Source organism: Crinia signifera, chromosome 1, assembly GCF_055691185.1.
Source record: "Crinia signifera chromosome 1, ASM5569118v1, whole genome shotgun sequence".
NCBI classification, from domain to species: domain Eukaryota; kingdom Metazoa; phylum Chordata; class Amphibia; order Anura; family Myobatrachidae; genus Crinia; species Crinia signifera.
In genome coordinates this window covers 475,235,769-475,256,029 of record NC_139217.1, presented here as the reverse complement: position 1 = coordinate 475,256,029, position 20,261 = coordinate 475,235,769, and the positions used below count along the sequence as shown (strand labels likewise).

The following is a 20,261-nucleotide window of genomic DNA, read 5'->3' as shown; positions in this document are numbered from 1 at the left end:
CGTCGGTCGCGGCCATTAACATTGCCCCCAACGCGAAGCCCGCGATTTTGCCATAGGCTTCAATGTTAAAATAATTTTTAACATTGAAATCGGGAGCATCGCGTTGGTCTTGTGCCATTATAATGGCACAAGATGAGATGGACTTAATTAAGTCCATCTCACATAGGAAACAATGTGAAATGGGCCAATATGACCCATTTCACATTGTATATGGCCCCGTCGTCACCCCACGATTGACGCAAACTCGAAGCGTGGTGAGCGCAGCGAGCCCGCGAGGGGCGGCGGTGCGCATCCTCCGACCTTTTCATTTCCCTACTATCCACGTCGGCATGGAGTTGAGAATATAAAGTGTGGCGAGCGCAGCGAGCCACCGAGCCCGAAGCGTGGCGAGCGCAGCGAGCCCGCGAGGGGCGGCGGTACGCATCCTACGACCTTTTCATTCCCCTACTATCCATGTCGGCGTGGAGCTGAGAATATAAAGTTTGGCGAGCGCAGCGAGCCCCGCGAGGGGACTCGTATACCTGTGAAGTAATACGCGTCCGCTCGCCACGCTTCGGGCTCGGTGGCTCGCTGTGCTCACCACACTTTATATTCTCAACTCCATGCCGACGTGGATAGTAGGGGAATGAAAAGGTTGGAGGACGCGCACCGCCGCCCCTCGTGGTTCGCTGCGCTCGCCATGCTTCGGGTTCGCGTCAATCAAGGGGTGGCGTTCAGGGTGTCAAATTGGGGGTGTAGGGAATATTTTACATTGAATCAAATGTAAAATCGGGTCCCAGGGACCCTATTCACATTTGATTCAATTAAAAAATCGGGTCGGTCGCATGCGATGCAATCGACGCAATTTTTCCGACACGACCACCCCGACGGAAATCGGTGTGGCCGTGCTAGGAAACAAGTACCGTACAATGTCCGCCAGCCTGCCGCCTGTGATTGGCTGCAATAACCTGCTTGTGTTGGGACTCTCTCAGGCAGTATCGCTGGAGTCACAGGGTTCTCCGTCCACCAACCGGATCAATGCTATCAGGCAGCAGAGCTTGTTCTATCTCATGCTCCCAGCTACTGCGGATTCCCATCCATGCATTGACCGCCGGCCCGGCCAGCAAGGGGGTCGGGAGGGGGGGGGGGGGGGGGCATTTTTGTGTTGGTTGCAATAAAGTGGAGCTGAGACAGAAGAAGGAAAATTAGACGCTTGCTTTAATTAGTGCCCTTATCTGCTTGTGCGTGAATGGAGATTGAGTTAATTAGCTCTGGAGAGAGAGAGATAATTAAGTGATCACAACAGACTCATGAATCTTCAACATAGTCCAAACTCAATCACTGTAACCCTTACACTGCGGCTGTATCCCCTGGCACACGGCTTACACCGGCTGTATCCCCTGGCACACGGCTTACACCGGCTGTATCCCCTGGCACATGGCTTCCACCGGCTGTATCCCCTGGCACACGGCTTACACCGGCTGTATCCCCTGGCACACGGCTTACACCGGCTGCATCCACTGGCACATGGCTTACACTGGCTGTATCCCCTGGCACACGGCTTACACTGCGGCTGCATCCCCTGGCACACGGCTTACACTGCGGCTGTATCCCCTGGCACACGGCTTACACTGCGGCTGTATCCCCTGGCACACGGCTTACACCGGCTGTATCCCCTGGCACACGGCTTACACCGGCTGCATCCACTGGCACATGGCTTACACTGGCTGTATCCCCTGGCACACGGCTTACACTGCGGCTGCATCCCCTGGCACATGGCTTACACTGGCTGTATCCCCTGGCACATGGCTTACACTGCAGCTGTATCCCCTGGCACATAACTTACACTGGCTGTATCCCCTGGCACATAGCTTACACTGGCTGTATCCCATGGCACATAGCTTACACTGGCTGTATCCCCTGGCACATAGCTTACACTGGCTGTATCCCATGGCACATAGCTTACACTGGCTGTATCCCCTGGCACATAGCTTACACTGGCTGTATCCCCTGGCACATAGCTTACACTGGCTGTATCCCCTGGCACATAGCTTACACTGGTATCCCCTGGCACATAGCTTACACTGGCTGTATCCCCTGGCACATAGCTTACACTGGCTGTATCCCCTGGCACATGGCTTACACTGGCTGTATCCCCTGGCACATGGCTTACACTGCAGCTGTATCCCCTGGCACATAGCTTACACTGGCTGTATCCCCTGGCACATAGCTTACACTGGCTGTATACCCTGGCACATAGCTTACACTGGCTGTATCCCCTGGCACATAGCTTACACTGCGGCTGTATCCCATGGCACATAGCTTACACTGGCTGTATCCCCTGGCACATAGCTTACACTGCAGCTGTATCCCCTGGCACATAGCTTACACTGCGGCTGTATCCCCTGGCACATAGCTTACACTGGCTGTATCCCCTGGCACATAGCTTACACTGGCTGTATCCCCTGGCACACAGCTTACACTGCGGATGTATCCCCTGGCACACAGCTGGCACATAGCTTACACTGGCTGTATCCCCGGGCACATAGCTTACACTGGTATCCCCTGGCACATAGCTTACACTGGCTGTATCCCCTGGCACATAGCATACACTGGTATCCCCTGGCACATAGCTTACACTGGCTGTATCCCATGGCACATAGCTTACACTGCGGCTGTATCCCCTGGCACATAACTTACACTGGTATCCCCTGGCATAACCAGATCCCTATCTGCCAGTATCATGTTACATGCGGGACTGCACATCCCTGTAACTTGGTGCGCGCTGGGGGGGGGGGGGGGGGGGTTGCTATGTACTAAAGGGTAATTGCAGTAAAAAACATTTTCTAGGATTTTACTGCATTTCTATATGTACTTAGCCTGGCAATGCCATGATTTGTGTGGGGGTATCACCAGCTGTTGCTGGCATTATCTGATAGCAGCCTATGGGATTCTGCAAATGGATCCCACCCAACCCCCTGCACGGCCGCTACACAGAGGGCCACCCAGGACCGAAACCCAGAAGTAGAGTATCCAGCGATAATCGCGAAGGACGGTCTTATCGGAAGGGATTGCAAATGTTAGTACATATGTGATTAGTATCAATGCGGTACTGTAATGTAGGGTAAACACCACGACGACCCGCTCACCATGCACATGGTGAGCGGGTCGTCAGTGTTTCTTCAGACCCGCTCACGATGATGCGGGGGGGCACGACCCGCTCACGATGTGCACCGTGAGCGGGTCCGATCCGATGGCGACCCGCACCCGGCTGTATGGTCGTCATTGAGATCCTACCTGCAGCAGGTAGGATCTCAATAACGACCGACCCGCGGGGCCGCGCATCGGATCGGTATCGGTCCACACCAGGACAGAAAAGGGCCCAATCACCACACAATCTACATCCAATTGGTTGGAATTGGATCTAGATTGATGGGATCGGGCCCTAGTCATCCTGGTGTGTACCAGGCATAAGCCAGTATCATGGCTCCGATGCGGCAGAGTCTGGCGCGTCTAATCGCACCTGTGACTCATTAACTCCTTACGCCGGGCTGCCGGCTAATACTGCGGGTGCAACAGTGACGCACCAACATACCGGAGGATGCGCACATCGAATATATATATACAATCACAGCACAAAAATACAAATCACCGCGTGCTACCTTCATGGAAAATCCCATTACGAGCAGCGAATGTACGTAAGAATAATGTGCGTGTAAATGGCGCACAGACAGCGCTCCGCACTTCTCCCTGTGTGATACTTTTCCCCACTGTAACAAGTTATCATCTCTTGTGTCGGTGTCAATAATCTGACTTATTATATAAATGTTCCAGCAGGATGGCGGAGGCAGGGTGTCTGCACAATGTTCCGGCCGCCCTACTTCTCTCGCCATTAAATGATGCCTCGTTCGCGGTGTGCTGAGCGCAGAGAGCGAGTTTGGGCTGGAGAAGACAACAAATAACAAAACACAATGGAAATCAATGGGCGATTGATTTTACTGCAGATGTAATGTGAATTGTCGCTGGGGAAGGGGGAGAAATCTTTACCTGTGTCAGTTTGCTTCATTAGTGGTTTTTGGCATGGCAGACGTGTATATTAGCAGGAGCCCGGCGTCCGCTAGCTGCTCCTGACACCAGGTGGCAGATCTCCATACCGTGCTGAGCTGGGGGGTTACCGTGCCGTGCTGGGGGGTTACCGTGCTGAGCTGGGGGGTTACCGTGCCGAGCTGGGGGGTTACCGCGCCGAGCTGGGGGGGGTTACCGCGCCGAGCTGGGGGGGGGTTACCGTGCCGAGCTGGGGGGTTACCGTGCCGAGCTGGGGGGTTACCGTGCTGAGCTGGGGGGTTACCGCGCCGAGCTGGGGGGGGTTACCGCGCCGAGCTGGGGGGGGGGTTACCGTGCCGAGCTGGGGGGTTACCGTGCCGAGCTGGGGGGTTACCGTGCCGAGCTGGGGGGGGGGGGTTTACCGTGCCGTGCTGGGGGGTTACCGTGCTGAGCTGGGGGGTTACCGTGCCGTGCTGGGGGGTTACCGTGCTGAGCTGGGGGGTTACCGTGCCGTGCTGGGGGGTTACCGTGCTGAGCTGGGGGGTTACCGTGCCGTGCTGGGGGTTTACCGTGCTGAGCTGGGGGGTTACCGTGCCGTGCTGGGGGGTTACGATGGTATGCGATGTTACGCGATGGCAGCCGATGTTATACAATTTTAAATTGTATACCATCGCATTGTATGCCATATACAATGGTATACGATTTAAAATTGTATAAGCACCCTAATGGGTGTTTCAATGTGAAATGGCCCCCCTATAAGGTAAATTAATTGTATAAGCACTGTAATGGGTGCTTACAATGTTAAAAGTACCCCCACGCCACCCCCATTATCAACGCCAACGCGAAGCGCGGCGAGCCCGTGAGGGGCGGCGATACGTGTCCTCCGACCTTTTCATACCCCCACTATCCACGTCGGCGTGGAGTTGATTTTAGATAGTGTGGCGAGCGCAGCTAGCCACTGAGCTCGAAGCATGGCGAGCGCAGCGAGCCCCGCGGAATACATGTATAGTAGTACGCGTCCCCTCGCGGGCCTCGCCACACTATGTAATATCAACTCCACGCCGACGTGGATAGTGGGGGTATGAAAAGTTCGAGGACGCGTACCGCTGCGCTCGCCACGCTTTGGGTTGGCGTTGATAGTGGGGGTGGCGTGGGGGTGCATTTAACATTGAAAGCACCCATTAGGGTGCTTATACAATTAAAAATCGTATAGGGGCTTATACAATTTAAAATTGCATCGCATGCGGGCGTATGGCATGCGATGCGATGCCATACAACTTAATATCGTGGGCGCCGTGCTAGGAAACGAGTACCCTTCTAGAAATAATGTCTGCATCTGTAGTATACGGTATTTGGTGAATTATGATGTCGTTATTTATAAGCACTGAGTGTTTTTAGGAAACTCCATTATTATTACGGACGCTGCAGATCACTTTGGCTTCCCAGGAATCCTTGTTGGCTTATAATAGTCCTCTACATTCCGGTAATTGCCTCCTTTGATATATACAGTCACTTACTGATTGGGGGGGGGGCGACCAAAGTTTTGGCTCCAGTATTAGAATGCTGGGATCTTCCTACTCAGACTATGGGCCTGATTCAGTGTTGGTCGCTAACGAGAGAATGAAGCGATTATGCGTACACATCACAGACGGGTGTGGTACAGAGTTCTGACAGTCATTACCCCGAAGTCAGGATCCCGACTGGTCGGACTCAGACAGCATGACGAGCGCAACAAAGCCCCTTGCGGGGGGTCGTGGACCCTCACGAGGGAGAATAGCCGGTGGCCGTCGGGACCCCGAGTGTCGGGGTTTTGACTGTCGGGATAATGACTGTTGGACCCCGTCTGGCGCCCTCACAGATGTGCGAGGTTCATTTGTGTCAGAAAATGCGGATAGATGGTAATCGCAATGTAGCCAGACTTTGGCTGACAGAAAGACCTGGCATTTTCTTGGTGTGCCCAGGCGTTTATGAGGAGGGTCTCCGATGCCAGCCCTGATCACTTCCACTCTGTCCCAGTCACAGATTACTGGGTGCTTCCGAGCTATTCACTATTTCACAGATGGTAAAAACTCTTGCGATGGTTTGGGAATTGCGTATTGATTTGCGAGTGGATACGATTAGGGCTCCATACGCAATTCTCTCGCAATATTGGACATGGCGTTTTCTCTTTCTGTCCGGGCGGCGGATTCCTCTTCGCAATTACCTGCGAATTCTCACATTAGCGCTCTGAATCAGGCCCTATGACCGGCGGGAGAGTTCCTTTGCCACGGCGGTGGCCTCAGAGTACTACAACCCCCATCTGAACACCATTGCTGGATGTGACTACAGCCTCTATTTTGCATATACATTTTTCACTTTGCAAAGCCCTGACAACAATAATAAAAGTATCATTGTCAGGAGTTATTGTGCAGCTTGTGTAGAGCATTGTGCAGTTAGTGTGCAGTTAGTGCGCAGGTATTATACAGATAGTGCAGTTATTGCACAGGTATTATGAAGTTATTATACAGTTATTGTGTAGTAATTGACCAGTTAGAGTGCATGTATTATACAGTTAGAATGCAATTATTATACAGTTAGTGCAGTTATTATACAGTTATTATGCAGTTATTGTGTAGTAATTGACCAGTTAGAGTGCATGTATTATACAGTTAGAATGCAATTATTATACAGTTAGTGCAGTTATTATACAGTTATTATGCAGTTATTGTGTAGTAATTGACCAGTTAGTGTGCAGATATTATACAGATACAGTTAGTGCAGTTATTGTGCAGGTATCATGCTGTAATTATGCAGATATGGTGTAGTAATTGACCAGTTAGTGTGCAGTTAGTGTGCAGATATCATACAGTTATTATACAGTTAGTGCAATTATTGTACAGGTATTATGCCGTAATTATGCAGTTATTGTGTAGTAATTGACCAGTTAGTGTGCAGTTATTATACAGTTATTATGCAATTATACAGTTATTGTGTAGTAATTGACCAGTTAGTGTGCAGTTATTATACAGTTATTGTGTAGTAATCGACCAGTTAGTGTGTAGTTAATATACAGTTATTATGCAATTATACAGTTATTGTGTAGTAAATGACCAGTTAGTGTGCAGTTATTATACAGTTATTGTGTAGTAATTGACCAGTTCGTGTGTAGATAATATACAGTTATTATGCAATTATACAGTTATTGTGTAGTAAATGACCAGTTAGTGTGCAGTTATTATACAGTTATTGTGTAGTAATTGACCAGTTAGTGTGTAGTTAATATACAGTTATTATGCAATTATACAGTTATTGTGTAGTAAATGACCAGTTAGTGTGCAGTTATTATACAGTTATTGTGCAGTAATTGACCAGTTAGTATGCAGTTATTATACAGTTATTATGCAGTTATTATGTAGTAATCGACCAGTTAGTGTGCAGTTATTATTCAGTTATTGTGTAGTAATTGACCAGTTAGTATGCAGTTATTATACAGTTATTGTGTAGTAACTGACCAGTTAGTATGCAGTTATTATTCAGTTATTGTGTAGTAACTGACCAGTTAGTATACAGTTAGTGCAGTTATTGTGTAGTAACTGACCAGTTAGTATGCAGTTATTATACAGTTAGTGCAGTTATTATACAGTTATTGTGTAGTAATTGACCAGTTAGTGTGCAGTTAGTCAGTAATGGTAAATAGGGCTATTTCCAGGGACAATCTGGGAGATTAGGGGCAGTTGGGACTAGAGTCTGTGGCGATACTGCAGTAACCGCACAGGACGCTGGTAATGGACAGCGCACCCATTTTTCTGTTAATTAGCAGCACATTAACCTCTGCCCGGGTTTATATCGTTATTGAGCTGCGTGCTCATTAATCCAGACAGCGGACGTGTAATGAATGGACTGTCCGCAGTGTGCATTGTTCCAGGCAGTGTCAGGAGGGGGGGGAGTATAGGGGGACACCAGGGACAGGGACGGGGCGAGGGGAGGTCACAGGTTAAAGCTTGTATTGACTACTGTATCTTCCTCATTATTCACCTGCAGCTTGTTACATAAATTCCCATCAATAAATGTGACGCGGAGAGGACGACGCGCTGCACTCACACCGGGGGCCCGGGGGGTTATCGGGACATTACTGATGACATCACAAGAGGAGGTTCTCCGCAGGGTCATTTACATCAGAGCCGTCCCTGAGTGCGCCGGACGGATCCGGCTGATACATCTACAGTCAATAGTTCTACCCCAAAAGGTCGACATGCAATAGGAGGATAGGGTCAAAAGGTAGACATGAAAGAGTTCGACACATGACAAGGTATTTCATGAGTTTTTCTGTCTGGTTCACCATTCATGTCGGCATAATAGTGTGCTGAGCCCGAAGAAAGAGTCCACGCTTCAGGAATTGGGGGTCCGTGTCGACATTAGTAACAAAAAAGTGTGACATGTCGGCCATATCGACCTTTCCCAAGTCAACCTTTTGACACTGGCAGATGCTATAAGAAGAGGGGGAACTCCGCTGGCTGTAGGTATAAGAAGAGGGGGTACTCCGCTGGCTGTAGGTATAAGAAGAGGGGTACTCCGCTGTCTGACGCTATAAGAAGAGGGGGTACTCTGCTGGATGTAGGTATAAGAAGAGGGGGTACTCCGCTGGCTGGTTCTCTGCTGGCTGTAGGTATAAGAAGAGGGGGTACTCCGCTGGCTGTAGGTATAAGAAGAGGGGAACTCCGCTGGCTGTAGGTATAAGAAGAGGGGTACTCCACTGGCTGTAGGTATAAGAAGAGGGGAACTCTGCTGGCTGTAGGTATAAGAAGAGGGGTACTCCGCTGTCTGACGCTATAAGAAGAGAGGGTACTCCGCTGGATGTAGGTATAAGAAGAGGGGGTACTCCGCTGTCTGACGCTATAAGAAGAGGGGGTACTCCGCTGGATGTAGGTATAAGAAGAGGGGGTACTCTGCTGGCTGTAGGTATAAGAAGAGGGGGTACTCCGCTGGCTGACGCTAAGAAGAGGGGGTACTCCGCTGGCTGACGCTAAGAAGAGGGGGTACTCCGCTGGCTGTAGCTATAAGAGGGGGTACTCCGCTGGCTGTAGCTATAAGAAGAGGGGGTACTCCACTGGCTGTAGGTATAAGAAGAGGGGGTACTCCACTGGCTGTAGGTATAAGAAGAGGGGGTACCCCGCTGGCTGTAGGTATAAGAAGAGGGGGTACTCCGCTGTCTGACGCTATAAGAAGAGGGGGAACTCCGCTGGCTGTAGCTATAAGAAGAGGGGGTACTCCGCTGGCTGTAGGTATAAGAAGAGGGGGTACTCCGCTGGCTGTAGGTATAAGAAGAGGGGGTACTCCGCTGGCTGTAGGTATAAGAAGAGGGGGTACTCCGCTGGCTGTAGGTATAAGAAGAAGGGGGTACTCCGCTGGCTGTAGGTATAAGAAGAGGGGAACTCCGCTGGCTGTAGGTATAAGAAGAGGGGTACTCCACTGGCTGTAGGTATAAGAAGAGGGGGTACTCCGCTGGCTGTAGGTATAAGAAGAGGGGGTACTCCGCTGGCTGTAGCTATAAGAAGAGGGTGTACTCCGCTGGCTGTAGGTATAAGAAGAGGGTGTACTCCGCTGGCTGTAGGTATAAGAAGAGGGGGTACTCCGCTGGCTGTAGGTATAAGAAGAAGGGGGTACTCCGCTGGCTGTAGCTATAAGAGGGGGTACTCCGCTGGCTGTAGCTATAAGAAGAGGGGGTACTCCACTGGCTGTAGGTATAAGAAGAGGGGGTACTCCGCTGGCTGTAGCTATAAGAAGAGGGGGTACTCCGCTGGCTGTAGGTATAAGAAGAAGGGGTACTCCGCTGGCTGTAGCTATAAGAAGAGGGGGTACTCCGCTGGCTGTAGCTATAAGAAGAGGGGGTAATCCGCTGGCTGTAGGTATAAGAAGAGGGGGTACTCCACTGGCTGTAGGTATAAGAAGAGGGGGTACTCCGCTGGCTGTAGGTATAAGAAGAGGGGGTACTCCGCTGGCTGTAGCTATAAGAAGAGGGGGTACTCCGCTGGCTGTAGGTATAAGAAGAGGGGGTACTCCGCTGGCTGTAGCTATAAGAAGAGGGGGTACTCCGCTGGCTGTAGCTATAAGAAGAGGGGGTACTCCGCTGGCTGTAGCTATAAGAAGAGGGGGTACTCCACTGGCTGTAGGTATAAGAAGAGGGGGTACTCCACTGGCTGTAGGTATAAGAAGAGGGGGTACTCCACTGGCTGTAGGTATAAGAAGAGGGGGTACTCCGCTGGCTGTAGGCATAAGAAGAGGGGGTACTCCACTGGCTGTAGGTATAAGAAGAAGGGGGTACTCCGCTGGCTGTAGGTATAAGAAGAGGGGGTACTCCACTGGCTGTAGGTATAAGAAGAGGGGGTACTCCGCTGGCTGTAGGTATAAGAGGGGGTACTCCGCTGGCTGTAGGTATAAGAGGGGGTACTCCGCTGTCTGACGCTATAAGAAGAAGGGGTACTCCGCTGGCTGTAGGTATAAGAAGAGGGGGTACTCCACTGGCTGTAGGTGTAAGAAGAGGGGGTACTCCGCTGGCTGTAGCTATAAGAAGAGGGTGTACTCCGCTGGCTGTAGCTATAAGAAGAGGGGGTACTCCACTGGCTGTAGGTATAAGAAGAGGGGGTACTCCACTGGCTGTAGGTATAAGAAGAAGGGGTACTCCACTGGCTGTAGGTATAAGAAGAGGGGGTACTCCGCTGGCTGTAGCTATAAGAAGAGGGGGTACTCCACTGGCTGTAGGTATAAGAAGAGGGGGTACTCCACTGGCTGTAGGTATAAGAAGAAGGGGTACTCCGCTGGCTGTAGCTATAAGAAGAGGGGGTACTCCACTGGCTGTAGGTATAAGAAGAAGGGGTACTCCACTGGCTGTAGGTATAAGAAGAGGGGGTACTCCGCTGGCTGTAGCTATAAGAAGAGGGGGTACTCCACTGGCTGTAGGTATAAGAAGAGGGGGTACTCCACTGGCTGTAGGTATAAGAAGAAGGGGTACTCCGCTGGCTGTAGGTATAAGAAGAGGGGGTACTCCGCTGGCTGTAGCTATAAGAAGAGGGGGTACTCCACTGGCTGTAGGTATAAGAAGAGGGGGTACTCCACTGGCTGTAGGTATAAGAAGAAGGGGTACTCCACTGGCTGTAGGTATAAGAAGAGGGGGTACTCCACTGGCTGTAGGTATAAGAAGAAGGGGTACTCCGCTGGCTGTAGGTATAAGAAGAGGGGGTACTCCGCTGGCTGTAGCTATAAGAAGAGGGGGTACTCCACTGGCTGTAGGTATAAGAAGAGGGGGTACTCCACTGGCTGTAGGTATAAGAAGAAGGGGTACTCCGCTGGCTGTAGCTATAAGAAGAGGGGGTACTCTGCTTGCTGACGCTATAAGAGGAAATTCGGCTCCTGATAGAATCATTCGGTGGAGAGGCGCAGAAGATGAAACTTCAGCGCCTCTCCAGTGCGATGGTAACGGGACTTGATCTTTGGTTTTTTTTCTGAAGATCCCGGGACTATGGCGGAACCAAGAGGGCTGATCTTCACTGGAGGACCTTGGTAAGTAGAATTTACTTCCACAGGTCCCACAAATGATTTCTATGGACCCCGGACTTGGGGCGACCCCACAGCGTGGTAGGCGCTGGGCAAGGACGCAGGCTTGGGGGAGGACCCGGTACTTGTGAGTTATCCGGGCTGCCGATTTTTTGATTGTATGCCTTAAGTTAAGGCATACAATCAGATGCGATGCAATATCGCATCGCATGCGACCATCGGATGCGATGACCCGATTTTTCCATAGGAATCAATGTTAAAATTGACTGAGTCCATTTTAACATGGAATTCAATGGGAAAAAGGGGTCCTTTTCATACCCCTACTATCCAAGTGGGCATGGAGTTGGATATAAACCGAGCCTGAAGCGTGGCGAGCGAAGCGAGCCCCGCGAGGGGACGGTATTCTGTGTCCCCTCGCGGGGCTCGCTACGCTCGCCACGCTTCGGGCTCGGTGGCTCGCCACAGGTTTATATCCAACTCCATGCCCACTTGGATAGTAGGGGTATGAAAAGGACCCCTTTTTCCCATTGAATTCCATGTTAAAATGGACTCAGTCCATTTTAACATTGATTCCTATGAAAAAGTCGGGTCATCGCATCGCATCGCATCCGATGGTCGCATGCGATGCGATGTGCCCGATCCGACCCGATTTAGAAATCGGCAGCCCGGATAACTCACAAGTACCGAGGACCCATATCCGTGCCCTATGTTCCTGTTGGTCTGCCCATGGACACACATTATAGGAGTCAGGACAAAACAAATCTCCAGCATTAAACGTTCCCCGGGAGACACCTCCTCTGTCTTCCTGTACGGAGGAGGAAATCTGGGGAGGGGGCAGCGGGATGGTACAGAGAGACAGGAAACAGTAAACAAGGGAATGGAATCGGCCATTCTAACCCTCCGGCCCAATAACCCCCATCCGCAGTGTGAGACTCAGGAAGCGCAGTTACATATCGGAGTCACCGTCCCACCAAATACGTCTAACATCGCCTTATTATCTCATCCCATTATTCCTGCCACAAGTAACATCCTGCTCACTGCACTGTCAGGCCATCTCTACAGGTATTCCTGTGCTTACACTATGACCCTTATTCAGATCTGATCGCAGTACAAATTTGTTCTCAAAATGGGCAAAACCATGTGCACTGCAGGTGGGGCAGATGTAACATGTGCAGAGAGCGTTAAATTTGGGTGTTGAAGAAACTGAAATCTAAATTGCAGTGTAAAAATAATGCAGACAGTATTTACCCTGCACAGAAACAAAATAACTCACCCAAATCTAATTCTCTCTGCACATGTTACATCTGCCCCACCTGCAGTGCACATGGTTTTGCCCATTTTGAGAACAAATTTGTACTGCGACCAAATCTGAATAAGGTCCTATATCTGACGCCTGATGGGACTGCAGTCAGCTGTATAACCAGTAATACTCTTATTACTTACAGCCCTGTACACTGTGTCCGGATGGAGAGAATGTTACCCGCGGAGCCACTTTCACGCTACATACAAAACTAAAGACGTTTGTCACCTGTTTCCGGGAAATATCAGACGGTATTGCCATTCTAGACTGTCTGTGACTATGCCCATGGTCCTGACTGGCATCTGTGCACCAACAAAGCCAAGCAATGACCGAGACAAAGATGTTTTCTACAGATAATATAAGACCGGTACCAATATGAAAATCTCTGGCCCCTGACTGGCTGCGCTGGGTCACCTGATCGATAATGGTCTTCACTTATGTTGGTCAACCACAACAATCTTGAAATATGCATCACCTGGGGCAAAATGTTATAGGGTGTGATTTTTTTTAATCATGTGTGATTTTGTTCAAAAACGTCCGAATTTGCACGTTTTCCGAAAATTGCACATTTAATAGGTGCGAATTGCGGTAACAATCACACTTTTTGCTGCAAAATTCGCACAATTTGTCCTGGCAATTTTTGGTCACACTTCGCATCCAGATATTTTCCCATTATAAAGTATACGATTCGAAAATGTAATAGGGTGCAATTTTTGGTAAATGTTAGCAAACATCACAAAAAAAAAAATAGACCAGGTTCTGACTGGCGAATTTGACAAAACCATGCACAGATCATTGTGATCTGTGCAAGGGTCTTTCTTACAAAATGTGTAAAAGGTGGATGCCGGGCTGATATGTGTATAGGTGCTTTTTACAGGTAACTTACAAGTCTCAGCAGGCCCACCCGCATACTGGGAATTGGCGAACCACAAGTCCCAGCATGTGGGGCATTAATGGGCCCACTTGGACTTGGAGTTCACCTGTAGAAAGAATGATCAAATCAAAACACACACACACACACAGAGAAAAGTATAACTTTAATACCTACATTACATTCCAGCCTCCAGTGGTGACTCCCCCGCACCTCACCCCGACTGCGGAGCGAGCTGACTCCCCCCCCTGACTCTCCTCCCCCCCCCCGACTCTCCTCCCCCCCCCCCCCCCCCCGGTTGCGTAGTGAGAGATGGTTTCCTCTGCAGTAATGACAGTGGGGATCCACACTGCCATAGTGCTATAGATGTAGGATGTGGCTGTAGGTGTCTCCATGGAGTATTACATTTATACTGTTCTCTGTATGTGTGTTTGTGTGTGTGTTTTTATTTGAACACAAATCCAAGGGGGCCCATTAATAGCCTGCATGCTGGGACTTGTTGTTCGCCAAGTTCCAGTATGCGGGGTAGGTCTGCTTGGATTTGTAGTTCACCTATAAAAAGCAATATTTTTTTATAAAATTTTCCACGTATCAGTCCGGCGTCCACCGCCAAAGGACACCGGGGAGATCAGCCACGGTGCGCATGGTATGGCCGGGGGACCTTACGTAAAAAGTGTCCCCTGACGACACCGCGGGTTGTTGGAGCCCGGTGCTGGTTTCAAAATATGGGGATCCCAGTATTTTTGTCTCCCATATTTTTGGAACCAGGACCGGTCCAAGAGTCCGGGGCTGGTTTCAGAAATATGGGGGACCCCTGGGCTCTTTGTCCCCCTATTTTTGAAACCAGGCGAGCAAGGGTTTGGTTATGCTCAGGATTGGGGACCCCACGCTTTTTTTTTAACTATATCATGTCTAAAAAAAAAAAAATTGCACCTTATTATATTTCTGAGCTTTTCTAAAAAAATCGCACCTTATATCATCTCACCCCTGGTTCCAACAAAATCATATCTTACCATGATTCTCCATGTGAGCATGGTTTGGATCAGATCATCATTTAGGTGATGGGTAGCAGGGATTGGGTATAGATTGGGATGGCTAAAGAAAGGGGTGCATGATGGGGAGCAGGGGGCATAGAGTGGGGTGGCTGAGGCAGGGGGTGTGTGATGGGGAGCAGGGGGGGTATAGAGTGGGGTGGCTGAGGCAGGGGGTGTGTGATGGGGAGCAGGGGGGTATAGAGTGGGGTGGCTGAGGCAGGGGGTGTATGATGGGGAGAAGGGGGTATAGAGTGGGGTGACTAAGGCAGGGGGTGTGTGATGGGGAGCATGGGGTATAGAGTGTGGTGGATGAGGGAGGGTGTGTGTGATGGGGAGCAGGGGGCATAGAGTGGGGTGGCTGAGGCAGGGGGTGTGTGCTGGGGAGCAGGGGGTATAGAGTGGGGTGGCTGAGGCAGGAGGTGTGTGATGGGGAGCAGGGGGTATAGAGTGGGGTGGCTGAGGCAGGTGGTGTGTGATGGGGAGCAGGGGGTATAGAGTGGGGTGGCTGAGGCAGGGGGTGTGTGCTGGGAGCAGGGGGTATAGAGTGGGGTGGATGAGGGAGGGTGTGTAAGATGGGGAGCAGGGGGTATAGAGTGGGGTGGCTGAGGCAGGGGGTGTGTGCTGGGGAGCAGGGGGTATAGAGTGGGGTGGCTGAGGCAGGGTGTGTGTGATGGGGAGCAGGGGGTATAGAGTGGGGTGGCTGAGGCAGGGGGTGTGTGATGGGGAGCAGGGGGTATAGAGTGGGGTGGCTGAGGCAGGGGGTGTGTGCTGGGGAGCAGGGGGTATAGAGTGGGGTGGCTGAGGCAGGGGGTGTGTGATGGGGAGCAAGGGGTATAGAGTGGGGTGGCTGAGGCAGGTGGTGTGTGATGGGGAGCAGGGGGTATAGAGTGGGGTGGCTGAGGCAGGGGGTGTGTGATGGGAGCAGGGGGTATAGAGTGGGGTGGATGAGGGAGGGTGTGTGTGATGGGGAGCAGGGGGTATAGAGTGGGGTGGCTGAGGCAGGGGGAGTGTGATGGGGAGCAGGGGGTATAGAGGGGTGGCTGAGGCAGGGGGTGTATGATGGGGAGCAGGGGGTATAGAGTGGGGTGGCTGAGGCAGGGGGTGTGTGATGGGGAGCAGGGGGTATAGAGTGGGGTGGCTGAGGCAGGGGGTGTGTGCTGGGGAGCAGGGGGGGTATAGAGTGGGGTGGCTGAGGCAGGGGGTGTGTGATGGGGAGCAGGGGGTATAGAGTGGGGTGGCTGAGGCATGGGGTGTGTGATGGGGAGCAGGGGGTATAGAGTGTGGTGGATGAGGCAGGGGGTGTGTGATGGGGAGCAGGAGGTATAGAGGGGTGGATGAGGCAGGGGGTGTGTGATGGGGAGCAGGGGGTATAGAGTGGGGTGGCTGAGGCAGGGGGTGTGTGATGGGGAGCAGGGGGTATAGAGTGGGGTGGCTGAGGCAGGGGGTGTGTGATGGGGAGCAGGGGGTATAGGGTGGGGGGGATGAGGCAGGGGGTGTGTGATGGGGAGCAGGGGGTATAGAGTGCTGTGGCTGAGGCAGGGGGTGTGTGATGGGGAGCAGGGGGTATAGAGTGGGGTGGCTGAGGCAGGGGGTGTGTGATGGGGAGCAGGGGGTATAGAGTGGGGTGGCTGAGGCAGGGGGTGTGTGATGGGGAGCAGGGGGCATAGAGTGGGGTGGCTGAGGCAGGGGGTGTGTGATGGGGAGCAGGGGGTATAGAGTGGGGTGGCTGAGGCAGGGGGTGTGTGATGGGGAGCAGGGGGTATAAAGTGGGGTGGCTGAGGCAGGGGGTGTGTGATGGGGAGCAGGAGGTATAGAGTGGGGTGGCTGAGGCAGGGGGTGTGTGATGGGGAGCAGAAGGTATAGAGTGGGGTGGCTGAGGCAGGGGGTGTGTGATGGGAGCAGGGGGTATAGAGTGGGGTGGATGAGGGAGGGTGTGTGTGATGGGGAGCAGGGGGTATAAAGTGGGGTGGCTGAGGCAGGGGGTGTGTGCTGGGGAGCAGGGGGTAAAGAGTGGGGTGGCTGAGGCAGGGGGTGTGTGCTGGGGAGCAGGGGGTATAGAGTGGGGTGGCTGAGGCAGGGGGTGTGTGATGGGGAGCAGGGGGTATAGAGTGGGGTGGCTGAGGCAGGGGGTGTGTGATGGGGAGCAGGGGGTATAAAGTGGGGTGGCTGAGGCAGGGGGTGTGTGATGGGGAGCAGGAGGTATAGAGTGGGGTGGCTGAGGCAGGGGGTGTATGATGGGGAGCAGGGGGTATAGAGTGGGGTGGCTGAGGCAGGGGGTGTGTGCTGGGGAGCAGGGGGTATAGAGTGGGGTGGCTGAGGCATGGGGTGTGTGATGGGGAGCAGGGGGTATAGAGTGTGGTGGATGAGGCAGGGGGTGTGTGATGGGGAGCAGGAGGTATAGAGTGGGGTGGATGAGGCAGGGGGTGTGTGATGGGGAGCAGGGGGTATAGAGTGGGGTGGCTGAGGCAGGGGGTGTGTGATGGGGAGCAGGGGGTATAGAGTGGGGTGGCTGAGGCAGGGGGTGTGTGATGGGGAGCAGGGGGTATAGAGTGGGGTGGCTGAGGCAGGGGGTGTGTGATGGGGAGCAGGGGGTATAGAGTGGGGTGGCTGAGGCAGGGGGCGTGTGATGGGGAGCAGGGGGTATAGAGTGGGGTGGCTGAGGCAGGGGGTGTGTGATGGGGAGCAGGGGGTATAAAGTGGGGTGGCTGAGGCAGGGGGTGTGTGATGGGGAGCAGGAGGTATAGAGTGGGGTGGCTGAGGCAGGGGGAGTGTGATGGGGAGCAGGGGGTATAGAGTGGGGTGGCTGAGGCAGAGGGTGTGTGATGGGGAGCAGGGGGCATAGAGTGGGGTGGCTGAGGCAGGGGGAGTGTGATGGGGAGCAGGGGGTATAGAGTGGGGTGGCTGAGGCAGAGGGTGTGTGATGGGGAGCAGGGGGTATAGAGTGGGGTGGCTGAGGCAGGGGGTGTGTGATGGGGAGCAGGGGGTATAGAGTGGGGTGGCTGAGGCAGGGGGTGTGTGCTGGGGAGCAGGGGGTAAAGAGTGGGGTGGCTGAGGCAGGGGGTGTGTGCTGGGGAGCAGGGGGTATAGAGTGGGGTGGCTGAGGCAGGGGGTGTGTGATGGGGAGCAGGGGGTATAGAGTGGGGTGGCTGAGGCAGGGGGTGTGTGATGGGGAGCAGGGGGTATAAAGTGGGGTGGCTGAGGCAGGGGGTGTGTGATGGGGAGCAGGGGGTATAAAGTGGGGTGGCTGAGGCAGGGGGTGTGTGATGGGGAGCAGGAGGTATAGAGTGGGGTGGCTGAGGCAGGGGGAGTGTGATGGGGAGCAGGGGGTATAGAGTGGGGTGGCTGAGGCAGAGGGTGTGTGATGGGGAGCAGGGGGCATAGAGTGGGGTGGCTGAGGCAGGGGGTGTATGATGGGGAGCAGGGGGTATAGAGTGGGGTGGCTGAGGCAGGGTGTGTGTGCTGGGGAGCAGGGGGTATAGAGTGGGGTGGCTGAGGCATGGGGTGTGTGATGGGGAGCAGGGGGTATAGAGTGTGGTGGATGAGGCAGGGGGTGTGTGATGGGGAGCAGGAGGTATAGAGTGGGGTGGATGAGGCAGGGGGTGTGTGATGGGGAGCAGGGGGTATAGAGTGGGGTGGCTGAGGCAGGGGGTGTGTGATGGGGAGCAGGGGGTATAGAGTGGGGTGGCTGAGGCAGGGGGTGTGTGATGGGGAGCAGGGGGTATAGAGTGGGGTGGCTGAGGCAGGGGGTGTGTGATGGGGAGCAGGGGGTATAGAGTGGGGTGGCTGAGGCAGGGGGCGTGTGATGGGGAGCAGGGGGTATAGAGTGGGGTGGCTGAGGCAGGCGGTGTGTGATGGGGAGCAGGGGGTATAGAGTGGGGTGGCTGAGGCAGAGGGTGTGTGATGGGGAGCAGGGGGCATAGAGTGGGGTGGCTGAGGCAGGGGGTGTGTGCTGGGGAGCAGGGGGTATAGAGTGGGGTGGCTGAGGCAGGGGGTGTGTGATGGGGAGCAGGGGGTATAGAGTGGGGTGGCTGAGGCAGGGGGTGTGTGATGGGGAGCAGGGGGTATAAAGTGGGGTGGCTGAGGCAGGGGGTGTGTGATGGGGAGCAGGAGGTATAGAGTGGGGTGGCTGAGGCAGGGGGAGTGTGATGGGGAGCAGGGGGTATAGAGGGGTGGATGAGGCAGGGGGTGTGTGATGGGGAGCAGGGGGTATAGAGTGGGGTGGCTGAGGCAGAGGGTGTCTGATGGGGAGCAGTGGGTATAGAGTGGGGTGGCTGAGGCAGGGGGTGTGTGATGGGGAGCAGGGGGTATAGAGTGGGGTGGCTGAGGCAGGGGGTGTGTGATGGGGAGCAGGAGGTATAGAGTGGGGTGGCTGAGGCAGGGGGCGTGTGATGGGGAGCAGGGGGTATAGAGTGGCGTGGCTGAGGCAGGGGGTGTGTGCTGGGGAGCAGGGGGTATAGAGTGGGGTGGCTGAGGCAGGGGGTGTGTGATGGGGAGCAGGGGGTATAGAGTGGGGTGGATGAGGCCGGGGGCTTAGAAACAGGCAGAAGTCAGGATGGATGATCAGGAGCCCTTATTATACAGGTGCCGGACGGGACCCTGACTGTCGGACCCCTATACCACACCTGATTGTACAGGAAGTGATCAGTGACACAACGTGAGACAACGTGAGACAACGTGAGACAACGTGTCAGGGTAGCAGCCACCAGGCCGAGGTCCCACTGACACGGGGATGACGTGGCTGCTTTGCATGGCAGTTTGCTAAGCAAATACACAAAGAAAGAATCAACAAGAGACTTAAAAAGAGACCCGGCAAGAAGAGAATAAATGAATCCTGACATCCTGGTGTTCACCGTGCACTGTCCACAACATTCCCGGCGGGTGATGACAACACAGTACATGATGGCACTGTCGTTAGCACGGATCACATACCATGGCATCCCAATATATATACACACACACACACACACACACAAGGTGATATAGTGCATCATATTGTACATATAAGGTGGCACAGTGGTTATCATTATATACAAGGTGGCACAGTGGTTACCACGTATTACATAGCGTGGCACAATGCATCCCATTATATACAGTATACAAGGTGTCACAGTGGTTAGCATTGTATATAGGCTGACTTAGCTCTCTTCTAACCAACCGCCCTATCTCTCTCCTACTACTACTGTCCTATTACTCTCCACCTGCCCTATTAGCTCTCTTCTAACCACCACCCTATCTCTCCACAACCACCACCCTATCTCTCCACAACCACCGCCCTATCTCTCCACAACCACCGCCCTATCTCTCCTACTACTATTGTCCTATTACTCTCCACCTGCCCTATTAGCTCTCTTCTAACCACCACCCTATCTCTCCACAACCACCACCCTATCTCTCCACAACCACCTCCCTATCTCTCCTACTACTACTGTCCTATTACTCTCCACCTGCCCTATTAGCTCTCTTCTAACCACCGCCCTATCTCTCCTACTACTACTGTCCTATT

The 20,261-nt window shown here is 53.1% G+C and overlaps 1 protein-coding gene and 1 long non-coding RNA gene across 2 annotated transcripts in view; one reads left to right on the top strand and one right to left on the bottom strand.

Annotated features, from left to right (window-relative positions):
* The window catches only part of ARID3C (AT-rich interaction domain 3C), a 171,855-nt gene that overhangs the window by 50,996 nt on the left and 100,598 nt on the right, over positions 1–20,261 (bottom strand).
* On the top strand, positions 8,158–19,588 carry LOC146032578 (uncharacterized). Its single transcript, XR_014458011.1, has 4 exons — positions 8,158–8,311; positions 11,508–11,559; positions 12,999–13,104; positions 19,340–19,588. It is a non-coding gene; the product is annotated as an uncharacterized LOC146032578 (long non-coding RNA).